At 44.8% G+C, this 24216-nt stretch overlaps 1 protein-coding gene and 1 pseudogene across 5 annotated transcripts in view; one reads left to right on the top strand and one right to left on the bottom strand.

Annotated features, from left to right (window-relative positions):
* Window positions 1-24216, bottom strand: part of Med13l (mediator complex subunit 13L) — a 223574-nt gene that overhangs the window by 161626 nt on the left and 37732 nt on the right. The gene's annotated exons all lie outside the window — the stretch shown is intronic.
* LOC128120939 (NADH dehydrogenase [ubiquinone] 1 alpha subcomplex subunit 1-like) lies at window positions 3042-3930 on the top strand (annotated as a pseudogene).

The raw sequence follows: 24216 nt of genomic DNA, 5'->3' as shown, positions 1-24216 counted from the left end.
TTCTCAGCACCCACATGGCAGCTCACAGCTGTCTATAACTCCAGATCCAGGAGATCTGGCACCTTCACACAGACCTACATGTAAGCAAAACACCAATGCACATAAAATAAAAATAAATTAAAAAAAAAAGAAAAAATAGCATAAATGAGTATGCCAAAATAGTTATATTCAAAATGCTAGGGAGCCAATTAAATGGTTACTTTTTTAAAGGCTAAATACTCACTAACTAATGGAAATAAGCAAAAGTGGGATGCAGAGGTGGCTCAGCAGTTACAAGCACTAGCTGCTCTTCCAGAGGACCCGGGTTCAATTCAATTCCCAGCACCTATGTGATGCCGGTCAAAACCAACTGTCACTCCAGCTCCAATGGCTCCAATGGCCTTGTCTGGCCTCCACAGCACTACACACACAAACAAGGTACACACAAATTCACAAAGGCAGATATACATACACATAAATAAAAAATAAATTACAAATCTTAGGAAGGCAGGCAAACCACACTCAACTCACAGGACCATGAGAGGGAAGCAGCTACTCCTGTGAAAACAGCACCATCTCAGAAGCAATCCCACCCCTGATCTTCGCCAGTCAGATAGGCACTTGACTCCCAAATGCCAGGCAGAGCAACATTAAAGAGTTTTTAACCTATCATGCCCAAATCTGCACACTGTTGCCCTAGCTGAGAACTCTCAACTCTCTTGTAATCGTGTCAGTTGTGTTTGTCTTAAAGATAAATGCAGCAGGTGGAACTTCTACCTTTCCATTTTTACAACAACCAAAAGAAAGTTTAAAACCAACTGGACGTACAAAGATAGAAACAGCAGAAATGAAGCTCAGAAGTAAATCTTATCAAGCATATTTCAAAAAAGGAAACCAAAATAGGCCACTTTCCTCATACAAAGGCCCTGTCTCTGACTCTGTGAGGCCTAGCCTAGGAATGCAGGGCTCCTCTTCCTGAATCACCAAGGTGTAGGAGGATGTGAGTTCTTCAATGGCCACACCTGGCTGGGGAGCGCAAAGTTCCAGACTCTCCATCCCCCAGTCACAACAAGAACAACTTAAGAGACTGAGGAGAAGTGATTTCTCTTTATTCTTCAGTGTTAAGAGGGGTTTTTACTTCCGTATTGAAAATAATGCCACTCTCAGCATGAGAGTGTGTTGTGCAGGCTGCCTGGAGATGTGGCTTTAAGTACAGACACCACAGGTCTTCACAGGATTTGGTGTTTTAAAAGTAATTTACACCTTTAATCTCAGCGCTCAGGAGGCAGAGGCAGGTGGATCTCTATGAGTTCGAGGCCAGCCTGGTCTACAGAGTTCATTCCAGAAAAGGCGCCAAAGCTACACAGAGAAACTCTGTGGGGGGGTGGGGGGGGCCGGGGGGGGGGGGGGGGGAGTAACTTACAATATGAGAGACCTACTTATTGTTCAGTATTTCTACCAAAAGCTTCCTAAGAGTGCTATGCTACCTAAACGCCTTGTCAGATCTAGTCTAGATGAAGACGTAAAAGAACAAGGTAGAAACTGCTCCGGAAAAACCAGTTCCTTGGTCTCCCAACAAGCTCTATTCCCTGAGGCTGAGAACCGCTGCTTCCCACTCCTCAGTCAGTGAAGTCCCGGGAGGTCACAGCTGAGGCTCCTGAGGAGGAACATCACGTGAAGCCAGGAGGGGGAGCTAGCAGCTGCCTACAGCCCACAGCAGAAAGGCGGAAGTGAGCTGCCTGACGGCAGAGGGGCAGGACAGACAAGGCACTCCCAGGTAAGGATGTCACCTGGAGCTGCTGGAAGCAGACAGCAGTGCACTCCTTTTCATTTCTAAACATCAACAACCTTTCTGGCCCTCCAAATATTTTAAAACCTCAAGTACCCGGAACAGAGTAAGTAGGAGTACTACGGGGCCTTCCTTCCCATCAGTCTCTGAGATGGCTGATAAACTAGAAACGGGAAAGTCTCCAAATTACTTGAAAATGTTGTGTTGAGTAGTTCCTAAAGTGTAAGTCCACTGGTTTAAGCTATCTGCAGATGTAGCTTAATACGTAATCACCTGCAGTGACAACAGAAAGCGATGATAAATGCAGGGCAATCCAAAGAGCAACTGCCCAAACCTGAAGCTCTTAGGATCCGATGTCACTTCAGTGTCCCTGCTGAGTGTAAACTGGACAGAAGTACCGTTTCAATCCCTGAAGCAGCAGCAGCACGTTCCCGCTCCATCTGCCCAGCTGAGCTACGGTGGGCAGAATCAGAGCAGCCCAGGGGCCTGTGCACGGGCAGAGTGAACTCTGCAGCCTCTTCCTGACGGTGCAAGGAGCACCACGTGACTCCTCGGCTATCTGTGAATTCAAGCGGCCTCTGGCTCCCTGCCATAAGGACTCTGTCCACTCTTCAGCACAGGCACTATTCCACTCCTATCAGTGGGATGCTCTTCTAGACAAAACTGGGAGCTTCAACTGCCTCAAAAGCAGCTCTCAGCAGCTGCTGGCTGCAACCGTGGAATTAGAGAGAGACCCTGAGGAGTTTTTAATCCAAAGAGTCTACCACTTTAAATTGGCATTTACCACCCAGAAATTCATCCTCTTTTACAGAAAGCCTAAGAACATTAACATGCTCACATCAAAGCAATCCCTTTGATGAGCCACGTTTACATATACAGGAGAATACTTCCTTACAAAGTGCCCCAACAGCACAACTCACAAACAGTAAGACACAGCCCAGTGCGTTCCTAGGCCTGGCACAGGACGGAAGCGGGACCTGTTCGCTCTGCTGCTTCTCCTCCCAGGACCCAAAAGATCTTTATACTCACTTAAGGGTGTGTGTGTGTGTGTGTGTGTGTGAGAGAGAGAGAGAGAGAGAGAGAGAGAGAGAGAGAGAGAGAGAGAGAGAGAGAGAGAACTACAACATAAAAAGAAAAAGTAATAATGACTTTACCTTTTCTTCTCTCCTTAACCTTACATCACAACCTGATCTCAACTTCAGGTTGACACAGACTGTCCAACGTTTAATGTGCCCTGTACGTGTTACCTGATTTACAACACATCCTAGACTCCCTTGAGTTGTGACAGCCACTCAGGGGCCCTTTCCTCCTGCTTCCATGAGCCCCACTTGTCTTCGGAGGTGCCAACCTCATCTGCTTTCACAGACTGGGTCACACACAGGGTAAACTGCTGTGTCTTCTCGGGGCCTTGACCGAAGTTAACTATCGCCTATCACTTCCCACTGAAACTCCTCAAAGGGCAGAGGGGGAATGTTTCAATTGGGAAGTTTCCAGAATGGCAGCTATTGTTGCCATAATTTATGACCTCACAGTTTTTTCTTGGTTTCTAACATTCTGCCCCAACACCTCTTCCACACCAAGAGCACTTTAAAGGACAGGACTCAAGACTTTTACAATCACGGCTCCCACCTCTTGTCCTGCATACAACAAGCATGTAAACCTGGTGAGTAATGAAGTGGAGAACTAGCTTGGGAAATGAGTTCCAGCAAGGATTTGGATAAGGGTGGAGACGGTAAGCAAGCTGAGGACATTAAGTCTCTGTAAGAGCAAAACCATGACCTCTGAGGAGCCGGTTGCAGTTTGGAGCGTGAGTAGCGGTGAGGAGATGTAGTTCGAGATTCTCCCTGGCCTCACCATCATGGGCGTGTGCTTGGCCATTCCTGGGGTGTCCACTGCGTACATCCACAAGTTCACCAACAGGGGCAAGGAAAAAAAGAGTTGCTCGACTTCGTTACCAGTGGTATTTGATGGGAAGAGATAGACGTGTCTCTGGAGTCAATCACTACTATGAGTCCAGGGACTTGGAGAATATTGACTAAGGAAGTACTTTCCTGGCTGATGAAAAAAAAATTACTCAGCTATGGTCACCTATTCCTGCTAGAAGGCAAATGCAGCATATTATATACTATGCGCATGTTATGTAATGCTTAATAAAAATTTAAAAAAAAACTTAAAAAAAAAGAGCAAAACCATACAAAGTTAAAGCCTAGATTTTAAGGCCTACATCACAGCCACCCCACCCCACCCTGCCCTGCCACGTCCAGAAACCACAAAAAGTTGTACACACTGATTAGTGGACTAAGGTCTCAGAGTCTACTTGTCTGGTCCATTCAGAGGGGGGGAAATGACATTCTTTTGAGCTCTGTTCCTTCTCACTGCTGAAGGATCCATTGGCCACGGGGTGAGTGCTGCCCCTCACTTCCTCTCTGCCTGTCCTGCTAGAAGGATCCTCTGGCTACCAGATGAGTCATGTGTGTCCATCCCCCACCCCCAATCCTGCATCAGTGTTTACAGCAGTAGACTGGTCCTTGTCACACAGCTCTAGCCAGGTAAATATGTTACTCTAGGCAGTAAAAGCAACTTTTGATTTTTACAGAACAAACCCACTCTCAGCCATTTCTGCTTAAGAAAAGCAGCACAAGAGTTTACATGAAAATGAGTGTCAGGCATACTTTCTGTGTTCATCTGCATGAAGCCCCAAAATAGTCTGTCATGGCTGAAATAATGGGGAAAAACATATTCTAAGTAGCCTATTTTAAAAGGAAAAGGAAACATGTGACTGGAGCCGGAAATTGGTTCAGTGGTTAAAGGTACTTGATGCTCTTGCAGAGGACCCAGGTTCAGTCCCCAGCACCCACAGGTCACAAACATCTGAAATTCCAGTTCCAGAGAACCCAATGCCCGCTTCTGACCCCCGTGGGCACCAGGCCTGGACATGGTGCACAGGCACACATTCAGGCAAATATGCACATATATGAAAAGCAAAAATTTCAAAAGTATGACTAAATTCACTTACCAAAGTAAGAATTAATACAATGACACTTGCCCGCCTGCCCCCACCCCATCTTAGACCAGGAAAATGGCCACATGGCTGACTCTCAGTATTTCCAAAGCACTTTTGTACTTTTTACAATTATTAATAATTTTGGGGCCAAATACAGTAGCAGATGCTTTTAAGTAATCTTGGGTTTTGTTTTTTGTTTTGTTTTATTCTTTTATGTAACACTTGGGATTTGGAGGCAGGAGGATCAGGAGTTCAAGGCCAATTTCAGCTACAGAGTAAGTTCCAGACCAGCCTGGACTATATGATAGTCTGTCTTCAAAAAAGAAAGGGGGTGGGGGAGAACAGGTGGCAAAATTAGCCAGTAAATATGCTTGCCATCAAACTAAGCCCGACACAATCTGACTCCTGCAGATTGTCCTATGAACTCCATGGGCCTGCGCGCACAAAATAAATATAATTAAAACTTTTAATTAGTATAAATGATACATCAAAATATTCATTATATTTATAATATCACATCTGTGTTCAAAATAATTGAAAACATAAAACATGGGTGGGAAAAAGTCCCCCAATAGGTGGAAATTGTGAACCTCATGGGAATTCGCTCAAGCCGCTCTTGTTAGCTCTTGCTGTATCCTGGAGCAGCCTCACATAAACAGGCCAAAGGCAGAGCACATCTGCCAGCCTCCTCAATGAGCCTGGAGCTCTATGAGAGAAGGAAACACAGTAACAAGCAGGGTCAACACGACACAAGTGAGTCTCTATGAATCACACTTCACAGACAGCAATGCCCTCATCTCCCCAAGCAAGAAGCTTGAGTTGCTTTAGGCATCACAGAATTGCTAAGTAAGTAAGTCAGCGGGTTACTGTTTCTTTTAAAGGAAAATGTTAGAAGGATAGAATGCATCCAGAATGCATTGGTACAGGGGAGCCAACAGGCTCGGACTGCATGCACACCGTCCAACTCTGGGGGCGTGTCACAGAAGAGCCATCTCAGTGTTATTTAGAAAACACCAAGGCTAGCCTTAAGCCACAGGCGAGCCTCCAAGACCTAAAAGAGCAATGAACAGGAGGCTGGAGAGATGGCTCAATGGTTAAGAACACTGGCTGTTTTCACAGAAGATCCAGATTCAGATCCCAGCACACACATGGTGGCTCACAACCATCTTTCACTCAGCTTTACAGGATCTGATGCCCTTCTGGCATCCATGAGCACCAGGCACACACATGGTGCACAGATATACATGCAGGCAAACCATTCACACACATGAGATAAAATAAACCTCAAGAGAGCTAGAGTACGCTGGGCACAAAAGCACTACCCCACACCCATCGCCATGACACAGCCTCCAGGCCACTGTGGGAAGGCCCATCCCTACCACAATCTCTATTTCCTTTCCAGTACTGTATCCCAAACTAAAACTAGTCTTTGAAAATAGTACACTGAAAAAGCACAGAGGAAAGATCTTTACAGAACCGAGACATAAACATACACTGAATATAATACAACAAAAATTATTATACAAATGTTAGTAATCACGTGTCAAATAAAATACTGGCAATAAACCAAGGACCCCCTAAGATGGATACTCGACTGGAAAGAAAAACTTTTCAAGGATGAGGGAAAAGTAATTAAAATAGATAGTAACGCAAAAAAACTAAAGTGCATCATATACCAGTGATCCAACGATCTGTGAACACTGTGGGAAGAAAGGCAGTGACAGCAGGGTCGAGCGCCTGGGGCGCCTTGTCAGCACACAAGCAGCCGAGGAAGCACTCGCAGGCCTGCTAGTTTCTAGGGGCAGTCAGTGTTTTCTGGCATCTTAAATGGATAGACGGCTTAAAAGTCAGAGGTGTTATCTACGGTTTTTTTTAAATTCCTTTATTCATTTATTTACATCCCAGCCTAGTTTCCCCTCCCTCCTCTCCTCCCACTCCTCCCCATCCCACCCCCTCTGTTCCCACCCCCCAATCCACTCTCCCTCCATTTCTGTTCAGGAAAGGACAGGCCTCCCATGGATATCAATAAGACTAAGCATCTCCCTGTGTATTAAGGCTGGACAAGGCAACCCAGTATGAGGAGTCGGTCTACATTGTTTCTAACATGCTTTTCCTTCAAAATAAACAATGTGAGAAGAAAATGAATTACAAAAGTAATTATGTTAAGAAAAAGACTACATGAACTATTATCAAACTGCACAAAAAAATTATGGCATCAAAACAATGAATCTCACCCTATTTATAAGACCCATTTTGAAAAATCTGAAGTCTGAGAAACGAAGCAGCTGTGGCCTGCTCCATCCAGCAGTTCTGGCCGCAGTCCTAGAGGACAATGCGGCCATCTGACGGGTTCAGCGTCACTGAGTGAGCCAACGCACACAACAGCGTGCCACAGAAATCATCAGTGCTTTAAAGCAGAGCATGTGCAAAATTCCCGAAATAACACATCCATAATTCACTGCCAAACTCAGATCAATTCAGAATCTGCAGAGACAGAAGCATTAGCACGGCTCTGAAATCCATATTCAGTAAGGCTGTGTTCAGAAAGTTTCATTTCAATTTCAAGAAACTAAATTACTAGAAAGGCTCAGTAATGATTCTGGCAGATGTAAGCACCCTTCACTTCAAGCAGAACCCCTTACAGAGCTTGAGTATGTAAAAATATAACAAAGTCATCAATTCACTGGACCTAAGTCTTGACTACTGGGTGAGGCATCATCTACCTGAGAAATAGAATCTCTTTACTCCAATGTGACAGCTCTGTGGATAACACAGGCCAATGAAAGCCACTTCAGCCTACAACCATGAGGGCCAGAAACACCTCATCTCCCTCATGACTACCCTAATAATCTAAAACTGTTGGCATCTCCCCACAGATAGATTTGGGTCCTCTTCAACAAGACAATGTTAATACTTCAGGAGAATTCAACCTTTCTTCTATCAACAGGGTTAGGAGTAAATGCCAAGTCAGAAACTTCTCCCAACTGTGGGGAAATTTAGCACCAAGCAAATGAAAGTGAAGTGGGAAACTTCCCCACAGTCAGCGCTAGGCTCTGGTGAAGGCCCAGTACTGAGCATCTGGGAAGTGATTCTCCACCTATTTCATAGCTGCTTACTATAAAACCTCTTAACATTTCCTCGCCTGCAGAACATGATGGGATTGGACTAGACAGTGGCCTCTAAACACTCCCTCTGAACTACAGGCTGCATGTGTGCTTTGCCTTAGGACAGCCAGGTCCACACCGTCATCAAGCAGGAGTTGCAAGGGTTTCTTTGCTCTCTAAGTATTCAGGTTTCTTCCAAGACCCAGTCTCACCCAGTTTCATGAGCTCTATTTCTGAGATGCTTACAAATGAGACCGGGGTACTTGCCTAGCATGCACAAGCCCAGGTTCCATCCTCAGTCCCCCCAAAACAGTACAAATATTTTTGGTGAGTAAGACATCCAGAGCAAAAATGTTATTTTTATGAAGGAAAATAGCATGTGGTAATAGTGTTTGCAAAGTGGGACTTGGAAGGCTTCAAGATGCATCTCTTCCACATGTCAATGGTATACCATATCACATCTTGTGGTCTGCTTCCAAAAGCCGATCTCGCTCCAAGTTTCTGCACAGATTAAGATTTTATGGAGCAGGATCATCTAAATCTGTTGACTTTGAGAGAGAAGAGAACCTCACAGACCCTAACTTGCCACACAGCACCAGTAATTTCCAGCTGACCAGGAGCCCTGCATGGCCAGGAAGAGAGGGAGGCGCCAAACTCCAAGTGCTATCATCTACAGTCACTGGCTCTGAACCTGCAACACTACCCATGAGAAGACTCAAGTTCCATGCCATGCGCCATGAGCTGGAGCCCATTCTCTGCACCACCTCTCTCAGTGTGGGGATGTTCTCTTGCAGAGAAAAATGGGTCATTTTGATACCAAGGAGGGTAACAACTGCGATAGACATGGTGTGCTTGGATCCATGAGTTCATGACAATATTTAAATATGAAACCCAGTCATCCACAGAAACAGCTATTGCTCCGCAGGACTGGCAGACATGTCTTTTGTGGAAAGCTTTCTTCAAGCTTTACTCATGTCACTGCAGGAACAAGATTCAATTTCTCTAATCATAGGCACAAGAAAACAATACTAACTCAAATACTGTAGATGAAGAATAAAGCATCAGAAAAACTGCAAGTGTGACCTACTGAAAATACAGTAAGAACTGGACATGTTAGTGCTCCCACAGCAAGAGCCACCACATGCAGCATACCCTGAGTACAGACCGGAGGGGCATCCCTGGTAAGACGCACAAGTGTGCATCTTGGTGAATTTTCAATGACTCTGAGAACTACTCCAGCCTCATGGGTTAAACCGCCAGCCCTGTAGACCCCATTTATTAGTGCATATACAAGAGTTTGCTTCGCTAGGAGACCACACACCGGTACAGTATGCCTTGTGTTCAGCTTCTTTTAAGAAATTCTACTTTGAATGAAATGAGATACCTATGATCACATTAGGAAACCTCTTCAAATTATTCCAAAAAAAAGTTCCAAAAAAAAGGAACTGGAGGCTATCATTCACAGCTTTGGTTTGGGCTGGGGTTTTCATTTTGTTTTAAAGAAACACCACTACTCCTGGCCCTTTCTACTGCCCATGCAGCTCACCATGACCATCCCACACTTTGCTGAACACCAACAAGAGTAACACTGTTCACATAATCAATGTACTCGGCCATGCTCATCTTTCCTTTCTAAGTATTCTTCTCACTCAGCCTCACTGCTCTCTGCCAACTACGGGGTGAGAGTCTCACATTGCTATTAGAGCCCAGACCTGCCCTCTCACACAGCCCCAAGGCCAAGACAGACCCAAGATGAACCTTCTCAGATGGCACAAAGTAGTAGTATCCCAGATACTTCACACAGCCTGAGCCCGTATTTCCAAGTAAGCCCTACTCTGAGCTAGGGTCTTAATTCTAATAGGATTTAACCACAGTTTAACCAAAATGGGGCTTTCTCCTGAAATACTCTTCTAAGCACCCCTAATAAGTTAATCATTTCCTCCTAACTTTTTCTAATGTTTTGAGCAATCAACTGCCACAAACTCTACTAAGCCAACTGAAGTGGAAACAATTCAACAGAGTATATTTCAAAGCATGGCATCTGAAAATGATTCCAATCACCACAACAGCACACACGTCCTCTGGTGTGCACAGAGGACGAACAGTGTTCAGGTGGAACCAGTTCAGGGTCTGATACAGGCTGGACAGCCCTCTACACTCAAGGAGAGCAGAGCCCGAGCGTGGCACTGTCCGCATTCCTGAACACTGCAGAGGAAATGGCCCGAGCGCACTCACCTCCCCCCACTCTCTGTGAGCACTAATGTTGAACAGATCACCTATTTCATCACTTACACACCATCGTCCTAAAAATTTCTTAACTACCCCAATACAAAACCCCGAGGCAAACTTCAGAAGTAGCCCCAGTGATGTTGAGAAAAATTGCTCGGATTGTACGTGCACATGCAACTGTGCAAGCATACCACACACACCAGCTGTCTTAGCTCCCTTTCCTGTCATTGTCAGAACAACCTTGAGGAAAGGGGGTTGACTGACTCCCAACTCCAGGATACAGCCATCACCCAGGGCAGTCAAGCAGCAGGGGCTTGTGGCTACGTCATCCAACAGCAGCCACAGAGTGGGGAGCAGACAGCTAGTGCTCTGCCTGCTTTCTCCACTCCTACACAATCCAGGATCCCTCCAGCCAGGAGGAGGAATGCTGCCACCCAAGCTGGCTGTCTTCCCACTACCATTACCTTAACCACCCCCACAGCCAGCCAACCTAGACAATCCCTCACTGAGACTTGTCAGGTTGACAATTAAAACGAACCATCATGTCTACCAAGGACACAGACATCGAAAACTGGCTCTAAAGTGGATTCTAGATATAAAGCAAAGAACAATCAGACTGCAACCCACAGATCCAGGGAGGCTATATATATATATATATAGCAGCGGGGACCCTAGGATGACTGTGGCTTATAGTAAGTTTTGGTTTTACTCAATTACTGAGCAAGCCTCACTGAAACATTTCACTATTAAGATTAGAATTTATACTGTATCAAGCTGATAATAGAAAAATAAATTAATTAAAAAAATAAATTAAATAAAAAACTGGCCCAGTTCATCTGCTGCAGTTTCTTTGGCACATAAGCCTAACTGTACAAAAATAAGCCACACAAACCCTGCCTGAGTCTAAGAAAATGTACACAGTAAAGTGGTTTCATGAGAATAAAGTTTCCTAATACAGCCAACAGCGGTGGCACACCATTTAGAAATGGCAGGATGTCAAAGTGGTTTGCCCACTGAGCCGTCCAAGAGGTGCCTTTAAAAATCACTAAAAAATTACTTCTCTGCCCTCTTAAGTACATTTATTACCATCTCAGAAAGGAGGGAGAGAAAGGAAGGAGGAGAAACCTCTGACACTTTTAATGAGCCCCAGTCAGAAGACACCTTCCCGGCCAGCACACCTAGCAGAAACCTGTTCAGAAGACATCTCCAGTGCCTCTTCCTTAGGATGGAACCCAATCTGGACCAGTGCCGCAACACAACCGTTATAGCAACAGAAATGGTTTTATTTACACTGTCCAGGTGGGTATCCATCAGCCAAATACGGCCTCTGAGCAACTGAAATGTGTCACACCTGAGATTTGAACTTTACCAGGGTCTGGACTACATGTTTAATTATACTGAACACTGACTTGAATAACCATGTGGCATATGGCTGCCATACCGAACAGACTATGGAGTCAGAATGGCCTGGACGGTCCAGTGCTGCAGGCAGTCTAGTCTGCAGGCCGCCTTGCTGACAAAGCCCTTGGAAGGGCAAATGCTGGCTGTCCACCTAGGGCAGCAGGAGTCGGAGAACTGGAATGGAGAGCCTTTCTTGAAGTTCACCTCCAACATCACCCTCTCCAGCTTCTAAGCTGCCAAAGTATGGGAGATAGCCTCATTTATACTTAAAAGCAATCAAACTTAGGGACTCAAATTTAGTGAAATCCAAGATCAATGAATGTGATTAAAGAACAGAATGGAGAAAACATTCCAAGGCTTTGTTTAACTTGATAAAAGCAGCCACTCATCTCAAGTACCAAATGGCTTCTGTTCCACAATTAGTGTTAAAACCTTCCCTTCTCGATGACTGCCTACCTTACATTTTATTGCTCAGTTGAAAATGTGTTCCTGGGGGCTGGAAAGATGGCTCAACAGTTAAGAGCACTTGATGCTCTTCCAGAGGAGTTGGGTTCAATTTCCAGTACCCACAAGGTGGCTCACAACCATCTGTAACTCCAGCTCCAAGAGATCTAATGCCATTTTCTGGCTTCTGCAGGCACCAGACACACATGTGGCAAACAGATACAAATGCAGGCAAAACATACTTACAAACAAAAAAAATTAAAATAAAATTTGGTTCTGGCTAGGTGTGTTAAGGAGCATTTCCCGGGGATAGTCTGAGATCTGGAGCATAAGGGCAGTTCAGTAAGTACCTGCTGGAGTTTTTAACAATGCCTTGAGGCCAAATGCACACGTCACCAATGCTGTGTCTGCCACTAGAACTCAGCAAGTACAGAGTATCCTTTTAGAAAGCTGGGGGATTTAAAGCAGTTACGTGATAATGATAAATAAGCTAATTTCTGTAAATGATTGGGAGCACAACTTTATTTGGATAAAAGAAACTAAGGATGAAATCAGAAGTTCTGAGCATCAGAACTGTCAGTCCTCCATCCTTTCCCCTGAACACAATAACAGCTCCTGCAAGCTGCCCTTTCTAGAAGGATTGTTCTTAAGCCCAAACAATTACACATTTATAATTATTCCACAAATAAAATCATATGGGGGTAGTTAAATAAATTATTTTCCAGTCTATGGTATTCAAAGTTAATCTGTATGGAACATAACCCCTTCTCCCTACCTCTACCCCCCAAAAAACTTTACTTTATTATGAGGGAAACAAAATGAAGTATGTTCAGTCCTATAATTAAATTTTACAGGACAGTAGGCTTAACACCTGCTGGGTACCTCAAGCCATTCGTAAATACGCACAGTTCTTATGGACAAGTCTACAGGAGAAAGGCCACAGAGAACTGAAACACACATTGCCAATTTTTCTCTGGAGCTCAAAACCCACCACAGTCTCTCTCAGCAACCAGGTAACCCCTGACACACTGCCACTAGACCCAACAGACATCTTCTGGGATGTTGCTATAGCAACCAGAGACCTTTATTCTAAAAAGGAGAAAATCAACTACTATTGTCAATTACAGTTCCAATATTAGCATCTAAAATAAATCTGGTGCTGGGAGAAAAGTCATTTATTTATAAATGAAGTGTAACACTCACTGCTTCCAAATGTGCATGGCCTTAGGAGCATTTTAGTTTGGACTTGTGGCAGTCCTTCTTGCTCTCCAATAAAGCAAAGTCCTGTGGTTTCCTCCCTCATCAACTCCCAGAGTGAGGGAGGGAATGAGAGAGCTTTCTGGGGCCATTTCCCTGAGCTTCTCATGCAATAGTAACTCAGTGATTAGATTCAAGAGCTAGTTAATGAAACTCAAATCACTTATCAAGAAATTTCCTCTCTTCCTTCAGACTACGAAAGGAAAGATCAAACAATAAACTGAACCTTCGGAATGTCTAGTTCAAAAGTGAGGCCAGAGAAAATGTTTTCAAACACAAACCAAACCTGTTCAACTCACTGTCCTATTTATATCCACCCGCAATTTAAATGAAATATCTACTATTTCAAACTGTCCTCCAATCTGGGCACCAGCGATTTCTGTGCTCTTCTCTGACTGCTTTTCCCTTTCTTGACTCTCCTTCAAACAACTTGGGGATTAAGTAAGTGACAATCTCAAGATCACTTCATCCAAGTGCTGAAGGGTGTCTATCGCAGAAGGAAAAACCCTCCAGCACAGTCACCTCTGTCCCCACAGAGTGCATTCTTGCCTGACTGCGGCGAGCTACATGGCAGCTGCTTATTTAATTTAAACCCATCAATCTGCCCCACATGAGTACCACCAACATTTTTGGACCGCCTTTCATTTTAAAAATCATCAAAAATCTACATACAATCATCCAGATAAAATAAATCTTTTAAAAATTAAGAATAAATGAGAGGAGGTAAGGTGAGCTGTGTGGAAACAGAGAAGCAAGAGCCCAGCAGAGAAGTGGTGAATTGGGAGTTCCACACTGGAACGCCGGAGAGACAAGAGAGAAAGGAAGGATTGGGGTTTGGTTGAGGGTCTACAAATGAGCTATACCTTTGAATTCCAAGCATAAAAATAGTAAAGCTCTATGATTCTCACCTCCCCCAAAGTTCACATCTAGCTCATCTTTCTCCTGTACAGACATTTCACAGCAGAAGTTAGCTCTGCATCCTCAACTGCAGAAGCACACCCTGATGGGAGAGCATGAACAAGGCCTTGTGGGAGGCAGAGCTGTGACCAGCCATGGAAGGTTTCCCTCTCACAGAATCTCCCACACTGCACTGCGCTTTCCTGTAACTCCTCTAGGAGCCCCACTCCCCGTGCAGATCACCAGTGAATGGCGGCACCCACACAGCAGCACCCCTACCCAGCACCCACACAGCAGCACCCCTACCCAGCACGCACACAGCAGCCCCGCAGCAGATAAGCCTGAGGACACAAGAATCATGACGGAAGCCCACACACACCTGACGACTACGTAGGAAGAGATGCCCTAAATTAATTCCATTTTTAGAAAGGACACGGAATTAATCCTACACCTCTAGCTCCTGTGGGCAGTGGCCATGTCCTTCCCTGAACATAGCCCATTGCCTAGCATTCAAGGACCAGTGGCTGAACTGAATACCAACTTCCTACCGACCTGCAGCTAAGAGATCCCACAGCCACCTGACTAGCAGAGCTGGCTCCTGAGCCTCTAGCACAGCAACGCTCAACCTTCCTAAAGCTGCTACCTTTAAGACAGTTCCTCGTGTTGTGGTGACCCCCAACCATAAAAGGGGTCACGACCCACACACTGAGAACCACTACTCTAGTAGCTCATCTGAACATCTTTGCTAAATGAATCTTAGAGGTGTTCCATGATCAAGTTGTATTTTAAGCAATACTGGTTTTAAAGCCAAAATACTTTAAAAAAAAAAAAAAAAAAAGATAATCAGTTTAACCTCCGTAACAGTTATTAGCTTTACTCCAGTTACATAAATGAAATTCGCCTTAGATACAGTATTTAACATATTGATAATTCTGGCCCACTCCTCCTAAATATAAGAAAAACAAGGTTAGTTATCTGTCTGCTCAAAACAAGACAGTACAGTCCCGTGGATCCAAGCCACTTGGCAAATCGATATTATCTTTGTCCTTTGTGCAAAGCTGGAAGGAAGGAAGGAAGGAAGGAAGGAAGGAAGGAAGGAAGGAAGGAAGGAGGGAGGGAGGGAGGGAGGGAGGGAGGGAGGGAGGGAGGAAGGGAGGAAGGAAGGGAGGGAGGGAGGGAGGAAGGAAGGAAGGAAGGAAGGAAGGAAGGAAGGAAGGAAGGAAGGAAGGAAGGAAGGAAGGAAGTTGTGCTTATGGGCCAGATCTCAGCACTGGCTGGCCTCTCCCAGGCTCCTCACAGTACCTCTGGTGTCTTTGCCTGGAATTCCCATTCAAAATGCAGACTGAACGGATGGATGGCATGAGAATCTTCCCAGGTAGCACTATCAGCTGAAGTTTCAAAACATAGGATCCAGTGGCTAGGGACTAGAGGCAGAAGGGCTATTTCTGAAAGGCACACACACCAGCCACTCGCACCAGGAGATTCCGGCTAACTGTACCACTGCCTTTTTTCCTCCTCCCTTTTATAATAAAGCTTCTTATAACCTCAAAGTCCCTGCAATGCCATCTATTAGGTCAATCAGCCAGCAGTGACAGCACAATACTTCCTATCCAGCATGCCTGGCCTGCCTCTGCTCACAGCTCAAAACTCTGGGTACTTTCCAGAAACACAGTCTTAAGAAAACAGCTTCACTAGGCAGTGGTGATGCATTATCTTTAATTCCAGCACTCGGGAGGCAGAAGTCGGTGGATCTCAGTGAGTTTGAGGTCAGCCTGGTCTACAAAGCGAGTTCCAGGACAACCAGAGTCATACAGAGAAACCCTATCTTTAAAAAAAAAGAAAAAAAAAGAAAGAAAAGAAAAGAAAGGAGGAGGAGGAGGAGGAAGGCAGCTTCAAGCTTAACACAGTTTTAAAATGGCATTATAGCTGGACTCTGAGAAAAGGAAAGAAAATGGGAAATTCTTCCAATTTGTTTTGATTTGTTTTGTTTTGACAGGTCTTGATAGGCAACACTGGCTGACCTGGAGCTCAAACTTAATGGCAATTCTCCTGCCTCTTCCTACCAATGCTGGAATTACAGGAGTACACCACAATTTGGAGATATTTCATCTTTGACTATGTAAAACCTGGATTCTAAACCGTTCTCTGCATTTAAGCCAACACATTTAGAGTGCAGCAGCCCCACTATCTGAGCATCACCTTCACAGACTAACGGAGCAGCTCAGCTCTATCTACACCGTACAGACTGACTGATTCTCCATATCAACACCTAGCACAGAATCACAGGATCAGCTGAAACCGCCATAACCTAATCATGTGAATAAGACTCTCAGTCAATATTTGCCTCTTCCAACTCAATTACCCCGTACTCAGACTTCTAGATGGAAACCACTATTACAAAGGCAGCTTCTTCTGGATTCTCAAGCTTATAACTAACTGGCTCAGTAGTGAGCACTTGCTCGCAGGTGCAAGGCCCTGGGTTTGAGTCCCAGAGGGGAGAAAAGGATTCTCCTCATCTCAGGAAGCCATCAGTGAAGGTGAACTAAACTGCTGACAAACCAGCACGGTGGCTCAGCAGGAAACGGTGCTTGCTGCAAAGGTGGACAACCAGTTCCATCCCAAGTGCCAGAGAGAGCAGAGTCCCAAAGGTGTCTTCTCATCTCCACATACACACTGTGGTGTGCACGCATGCATATGTGCACACAAATACACACACTATGAACGAATGAATGACTGAAACTTAAAACATCTTAGAAGCTGGAAACAAACAATGTGCCCTACTGTTTAAAGAAAGTACGTCAACCGAGACAGCACTACGGTAAGTTAGAGACTTGTTCGCAGTCCCACGGTACTCAACGGCTGAGGTGACAGTGTCACTAGGGCAAAGCCACCACTCATTCTGTAGCTACAAAATCTATCCCACATACTACTTCCTCCACACCACAGGTAAAGGCAAGTCAGCAGAACCTGGACTACTTTTCTGCAAGTCAGTCCAAGTAAGAGACAGAAAAACTAAGTACAAACTAAATACCTGGCACACAAGACATTAACCACAAATATCTGATGAGTATCTAGTTTCTAATTTTCAACACCGACTTTTTCAAGCCATCATCTCTTCCTGGTTTATTGCTACTGTAAAATTAGGTATGGTAAGCACACATAAAAATTCTTTGACAAGTACAAAGTATGAGAAGAAATACTCCTTACGGCATACGACATGAGCGTGGAAGTCACAATCCCTGCTGCTTCCTCCTGGCTGGCTGTACCCCACCCCCCACCCCACCCAGGGCCTTTTTCTCTCTGCCCGCCAGCCCTGCCTATCCCTCCTCTGCCTAACTATTGTCCATTCAGCTTTTCATTAGACCAACCAGGTGCCTTAGGCAGGCAATGTGAAAGAGCAACACATCTTTACATAGTCAAACAAATGCAACATGTCTTTACATCCTTAAACAATTATTCTGCAACACAAACAAATGCAACACATCTTTACATAGTTAAACAAATATTCTATTCCACAACAGTTGAGCTCTCCAGGTGAAAGGTGGATCCACAGCTCAATAGACTGGTTAAAGCCAGAAGGGACTGTGAGGCAAGTGGCAGAAGAGCAAACATCTCCCACAAGTCCCAGTAACAATGGTTTCAAACTGCTTTGTAACAATTTGAAGAATTATTCCTTAATGAAAAAGGAGAGTTACATAACTGCCTTTTCAATATACAATCAAGGGAATCTTTGAGGGGCGGGGGGGGGGGGGGGGGGGAGGGGTTGGTCAGTAAAGTATTTCTTGCTGCACAAACATGAGGCTTGAGTTCAGATCTCCAGCACATACATAAGACTCTAGGTGTGACAAAGTGCTTTGCTTATGACTCCAGCAGCAGGCAGATCCCCAGGGCTCACTGACCAGCTTAGCCGAATAGGTTCGGTGAGACAGTTGTCTCAAAAAAAAAAAAAAAAAAAAAAGGTGAAAGCAATTTAGGATGGCACCATGATCTTGACCTCTGGCCTCCACATGCAGAAGCACACATGAGCATGTCTACTGGCATACACATGTACACACACGACAGACAGGGGGATGGATTTGAAACGTAGTCATGCTTTCTCCTTAAATCCTGTCTCCTGCCTTGCTGTGCAGTCCAGGACAGGACGTACTAGTCCCCAGTACTACAGGAGTCATCATGACATAGCTTCCAATGTGCCTGAGGACCCCTAGTGTGTGCTGGCTCCATGCTGGCCCCAATCACAATGGGGGAGGACAGAGATAGAGTCTTCCCCTACAGTGTTGAAACCTATAAGGTACTTCTACTGGAAACCCAGGCCTGCCCCTTACTTACCTACAGACCACTGCTACCCTCTGTCCCTGTGAGGCAACACGCCTTCCCAACCCATTTCCCAGCACACCTTCCGTGTGCTCACATGGGTGCTTTCCCACAGAAGCCTCTTGAGTAAGGTCAGATCACTGGCTCTCCCTCACAGCTCTGCCTCCTTCCACATGAAAGGTCCTCTAAGAAACTGCTTTCTGCATTTAACAATTTCTAGTTTTCAGCTTCTGAGAGACAAAAATGTTTCAGATTCATTTCTATATTCTGCATAGCCCTACATAAGATCCATCAATAAGTAAATAAAAGTGGTAATTTCAATATGGAAGGTTATTAAACAGTAAAATTTTCTATCTATAAGCTCAAAGAATGCTCTTAAAGCACCCGTTCACAAATCAATACTGTAATTTTAAGTGTGGGTGTGGTTAAACAGAATGGGCACCTACACCAGGGCATCCCAGCTAGAGCCACAATACAATGAGAACCAAACAGATTCCGTACAAATAGATCTGTACAAATCCCTCACACTGGCATATTTAAGTCATTTAACTTTTTCTTCTAACAGAGTGTTTTACCCTGCAGGGGTGTGTTTGAACCCCAGGCTCTAGCTGAGCTGAGGTCACGAAGCCTTTCCTGAGGCAACAGGGCAGGTGCCCAGCCCTCCTTTGTTCCGCTCTTCATGAAACCAGCAAACACTATGACAAACATTTCCACCAAATGGGTTGTTGTTGGCAAATGCTGCTTCCTCCCTCAACAATAAGAACTGTGAGTAATTTGTCCAGGGATGCCATGCAGACATGCATTTCATTGTAAATATCTACCAGGCTACTTTTTAAAATAAGCTAAAAACACAGTACCTGAAACTCAGCAGAGAAGCCCTGAACTTGCCTCCTTTAGGCTAGCTCTATCTCCGTGAGAATAACATACTTTCTTATGAACAGCAAACAAGGTCAAGATCAACTGTGAAAAAGAGAGTCATCTTAGCGAGAGACTGAGGCACCTTTACGAGTTTCACGCCTCACTTCCTCAGGGAGGCGCTCCAGATATGTCCCAGCAGGACACTGCTGTGTCAGGAAGTAAACCTGCCAAACGGAAGCCTTTCATAGTTGAGGCAGCAAGGCATCTTGATTCCAACCCCAGAAAACTCAGAGTAAAAGTAACCTCTTCAAATGAAAGTACTTTTCATTTGAAGGCAGAGGGGCTGCTAACGATGACCGCCTGCCGGTGCCCTGCTCTCCGCTTTAGCACTGTGCGAACACAATCTGCTCCAACACAGGAATACTTCTCCTTAGCCCATCTGTACCTCTCTTCTCAGTCAAGCCAGTTCTGCTGTGCGATGAAGTCCAGGCTGCAAGGTGTTCTGCCACCACGAGACCCTGGCAGCCAGCTCACACTCAGTTCCACTACCGTGACAGCAGAGCCCAACTGCACCACCATGTGAGCAATGCAGAAGACCTTCAGTTCAGCCAGAGCTGGGCCTCACGAGGATAATGCGCATTCCCTGAACTCACTGCCAAATCACAATGAAAGAGCCAGGGTCAAAACAAGACCCAACCACACACACAGCACACTCACCAACACAGAGTCTGTAATAGGTTATGTGGGCCAGAACTTGTGGGAAATTGTTCAAAAGTATTACAGATGAAACTCTAAAGAAAATCGCTGTTCACCTCCCAGCTAGAATGGTATACCTGAATCTCTTCAGGCAGTGCCAGGACACCAGCTCAGTCAGAAAACGCTTAACACAGCTGAACTAACATCGTGAGTCTACAGCAAGTGCCAAACGTGTAGACCAGCTACATCTGCAAGGAAGCCTGTCTGTGTGTTCTCTACAGTCCCCACACTGGAGACCAGTTGTAAAAACCTCAGCTGCTGCTAATGATACTCACAGATGAGTGGACTCAGTCCTCATTTCAACTGCAAAAGCATAAAGCAAAATCAAATGGAAACTGTCCTTAGAAATATTTTTCTAACAATTATGACAGTAAGTCCAGCCTGGAGATCCACACGCCATGTCAGCAATTTGTCCTTTAAGCACAGAGACCGGGGAACTAGCTCCTGCCTCACCCAAACCTTTGCTGCAGGTCTCTGTTGTTCACTATGAGAAGAGACGGGAAGATGAAGTGGAAAGGCAGCCCTCTAATGACCACAGCAGCACCTAGCCCTTCAACAAGATACTTTACACATGCAGACACTAATGCCTATCACACATTCACGTCAAGTTTTTATGGACCCAAAATGACTGTTTTTTCCCCATTCCTGTTGTTAACATGGTATTTACTAGTTCCGGGGTTATTCCAGACTAACTGGGTGTTGCAGGGTTAAGCTCCAGTACCATTAGAGACGAGTGACAGCACCAGAAATTTCCTCTACACTTCCGTCTCCAATGGGGTCAGCTACGTTACCACAAAGATGGGCACTGACAGCACAAGGGGATCTTCTGTGGGGACCGTGCTCACCCACAAGATCTCACCTCCTTCCTTAACCCCACTCTATGTCAGGGACGTATGCCCTTTCCTATACAAAGGAACAGTGAGAGCATACACGGTATCATTTGACTGTGCCAGCCAAAGACGTGCTTATAAAGCCAAGGCTTGTCGTCTACGTGTACCTGTGTCTCTAACACCTTTCAAATCCAGTGATCAAATAAGCAATTCTTTCTTGAATTAGGCCTTTAGCTCTGGTAACAACAGTTCCCAATTTTCCACACTCATATACTTAAGTTGGCCTCCCCAAATAAGAGCTGCAATTTTATTGGGCAAAGAAATCTTTATGGCCTTTTAATGCACAACAACCCCAACTAAATCTTAAAGTTTGCTATGGACAGACAAGCTTTTGAAAGAACAAAAAACAGTTGTTTGGGTAGAAACCAGTGGACAGGGGAGAGGGTCAAACACGGTAATATTCAAAACTGCCAGGCAAAGACTTGCCCACAAAGCACAATCCTCCCCAAAATCATTCACACTCATACATGAAATAGAGTTTACCTACTGCCAACTGACATCTAATCTGTTCTAAAGACAACACTTCATTAAAATAAATGACAGGCTGGAGAGATGGTTCAGCAGCTCAGAGTGCCTGCTGCTCTTGCAAAGGTTCCCAGTGCCCACATGAGGCAGCCCACAAACACCTGGGACTCTCTCTAAGAGCTCCAAGGCCTCAGGCCTCCTCGGGCACCTGCACTCCTGTGCACAAACCCACATAAAGAGACAAGTACACATATAATTAAAAATAATAGAAATAATTTTTAAAGGATTTTTACTTGGGTTCACTGTATATAAATAGGGTTTTCATGTCAGTGCAAAAAAATTAGACCATGAGCTGGGCAGTAGTGGTGCATGCCTTTAATGCCAGCACTCGGGAGGCAGAGGCAGGCAGATCTCTGTGAGTTCGAGGCCAGCCTGGTCTACAGAGTGATATCCAGGACAGGCACAAAGCTACACAGAGAAACTCTGTCTCAAAAAAACAAACAACAAAAAAAATTAGACCATGATACCTCAGCTTACCAAAAATAACACCCAAGTCAAAACTTTGACTTTTCCCTAAAGCAATAATCTTTATAACTTTGCCAATTGCTTAATTTTTATATCAGCAAAACATGAGCCTTCACTTCACAAGGTTCTATCTCACTATGATCTTAGCATAAATGTCTCATTTTTCTTAAAAAAAAAAAAACCAATTACACGCTTCAGTAAGTTGCCTGCAGTAACACGCTGATGTTATTTACAATAGAAAAGTTAGACTTCAGCTTGTTCTCTCAATTTCAAGCACATTTAGCTTAATAATTCTAGTTCACTGAATCTTTTTCTATTCTTCATATGAAAGAATTTGAGTCAATATCTTTCCATCTTTCACAGTAAGAATTTGTTACTCATTAAAGTCTTTAAATGTCAAATCTGCTAAGGATGTATTATTTATTAAGTCAAATATTTAAGTGAGCATGTATGTTTACACAGAGAATCATCATGCAATTATTACTACTTCATAGCTTTGAAAAAAACTCATTCAGAACAAAATGTAGGAAGTTAGAATAACAATAAAAATATGTTTTAAGCCAGGTCAGTGAGAGCTATCTTTAATGCCAGCTCTTGGCATCCCTGTGAGGCCAGGGCCACCCTGGTCTCCCCCTCATATATTCTTAACAGTGCTCGGAGCACAGCCCAGGGTGTGTAACTCTCTGACACACCTCTAAACTCGCACCTCCTCTAAGTGGAGTCACACGCAGGAGCACTCAGCCAGTCAGAAAAGGTGACTGCACACATGCGGTAGGTACCGCTCTGACACGTGGCAGCAGTCACGACTCTACTTAGAGGGCACAACAATCAAACCAGGGTCCTCTTCACACCCTAACTGGGGTCCGTAGGAAACGAGGAGAAGGGGCCAGCAGGATGACTGAGCAGGTGAAAAGACCTGCCATGCATGCAAGCCTGAAGATCCGCAGCCAAGCCTCAGAAGCCACAGTGGGAGGAGAGGACTTCCAAAGGTTGTCCTCTGAGTCTACATGTCCACAGTGGCACATGCAAGCCCCCGACAATGCACCTCCATACACAAATAGAAACATTTGTGGAAAATCCAGTAAATTTCCTATGAGCGTGTTATCTTTGCTACTGTGATGTTTTTGTTATTCCCTACTTCCCCACCCAAACATTAAAATTAGAAAATACAATTTTGTCAACTTGAAAGTAGACTTTAATACTTGGCAGTAGCAAGCACTAACTGCTACACAGAACAGAATCAATTATTTAGAAAATGCCAAAACGTAATTCTCCTCTATGAGCTTGCAGTTGTCAGCACAGTAGCAACAGCCAACAGCCACAGCTATAGATTAACTGCTGTGTGTGCTAGCTCAGGGCTTTATTAACTTTAGCCTCATAATCCAATTGACAGGGAGGGAACTAAGACAATGATCAGTTAAATAAACTGACCAAAGACTCCCAGCTGCTAAGCGACTACACAGGCACTGGAAGCCAAGCAATCCAGGGCCACACGACGCCCCCACGGCTCTGAGCGTATCCTCATCTTCCCTCACACCGCTCGCTCCAGATACTGCAGGCATTCTAAGTGCAATGGTACAAGTTCAACCTGTGTCCTAGAGGAGTGCTCTCACTCTGTGAGGCTCCTTGACTAATGTAGACGCGTGTACACCAAGGCGGGCAGCGTGGTACTTGCTGTGTTTGTCAGCAGGATGCTGTAAAGTATAACACTATGACAGGAAAACTCTAAAACATAACCAAAAAGCACAACAGTGCTTCAATATCCCTGTGAAGTCACAACAGCGCTACCCTGTGCCGAAGATTCACATCTGCTAGCAGGACTCTGCTAAAGCTTATTTTACCTAAAATAAAGTAACTCTTACATACCCCGGAAAAGGAAGTGTTTAATACTCTCAACCCTCTGCTGCTTGCTTTCCTGACCACTCTACATGCCACCTTCACTGCCATTAGTCACTCGCTTTTCTAACTGACTTTCAAATATTTCCCAACACCTGAGGCATGGAACAGAACTCTTCCGGCTACTCACACATGCAAAAGTGGACAATTTGTATGACTGGTTCCAATAACTGTCCCAACATTCAGCATGCTGAACGAAGGGGACACTCAAGGATGTCACAGCTGCTCAGCACGGTAAAACACTTCCCAGTTTTCCAAAGGAGTGTGAAAACAAGCTGCCACTCCCCTGGGGAAGGAAGCGACCCATCAGGAAGGGAAGGACGAGGGTGCTCAGACAGCACAGCTGCCTCACGTGCACACGCGAACGACAACTCCTCCAGCTGCTCATCTGTCCTTCCGCGTGCTATT

The sequence above is a fragment of the Peromyscus californicus genome, unplaced genomic scaffold (assembly GCF_007827085.1).
Source record: "Peromyscus californicus insignis strain IS unplaced genomic scaffold, ASM782708v3 Scaffold_2__1_contigs__length_46816999, whole genome shotgun sequence".
Lineage (NCBI taxonomy): Eukaryota > Metazoa > Chordata > Mammalia > Rodentia > Cricetidae > Peromyscus > Peromyscus californicus.
This window is presented reverse-complemented; position numbering and strand designations above follow the sequence as displayed.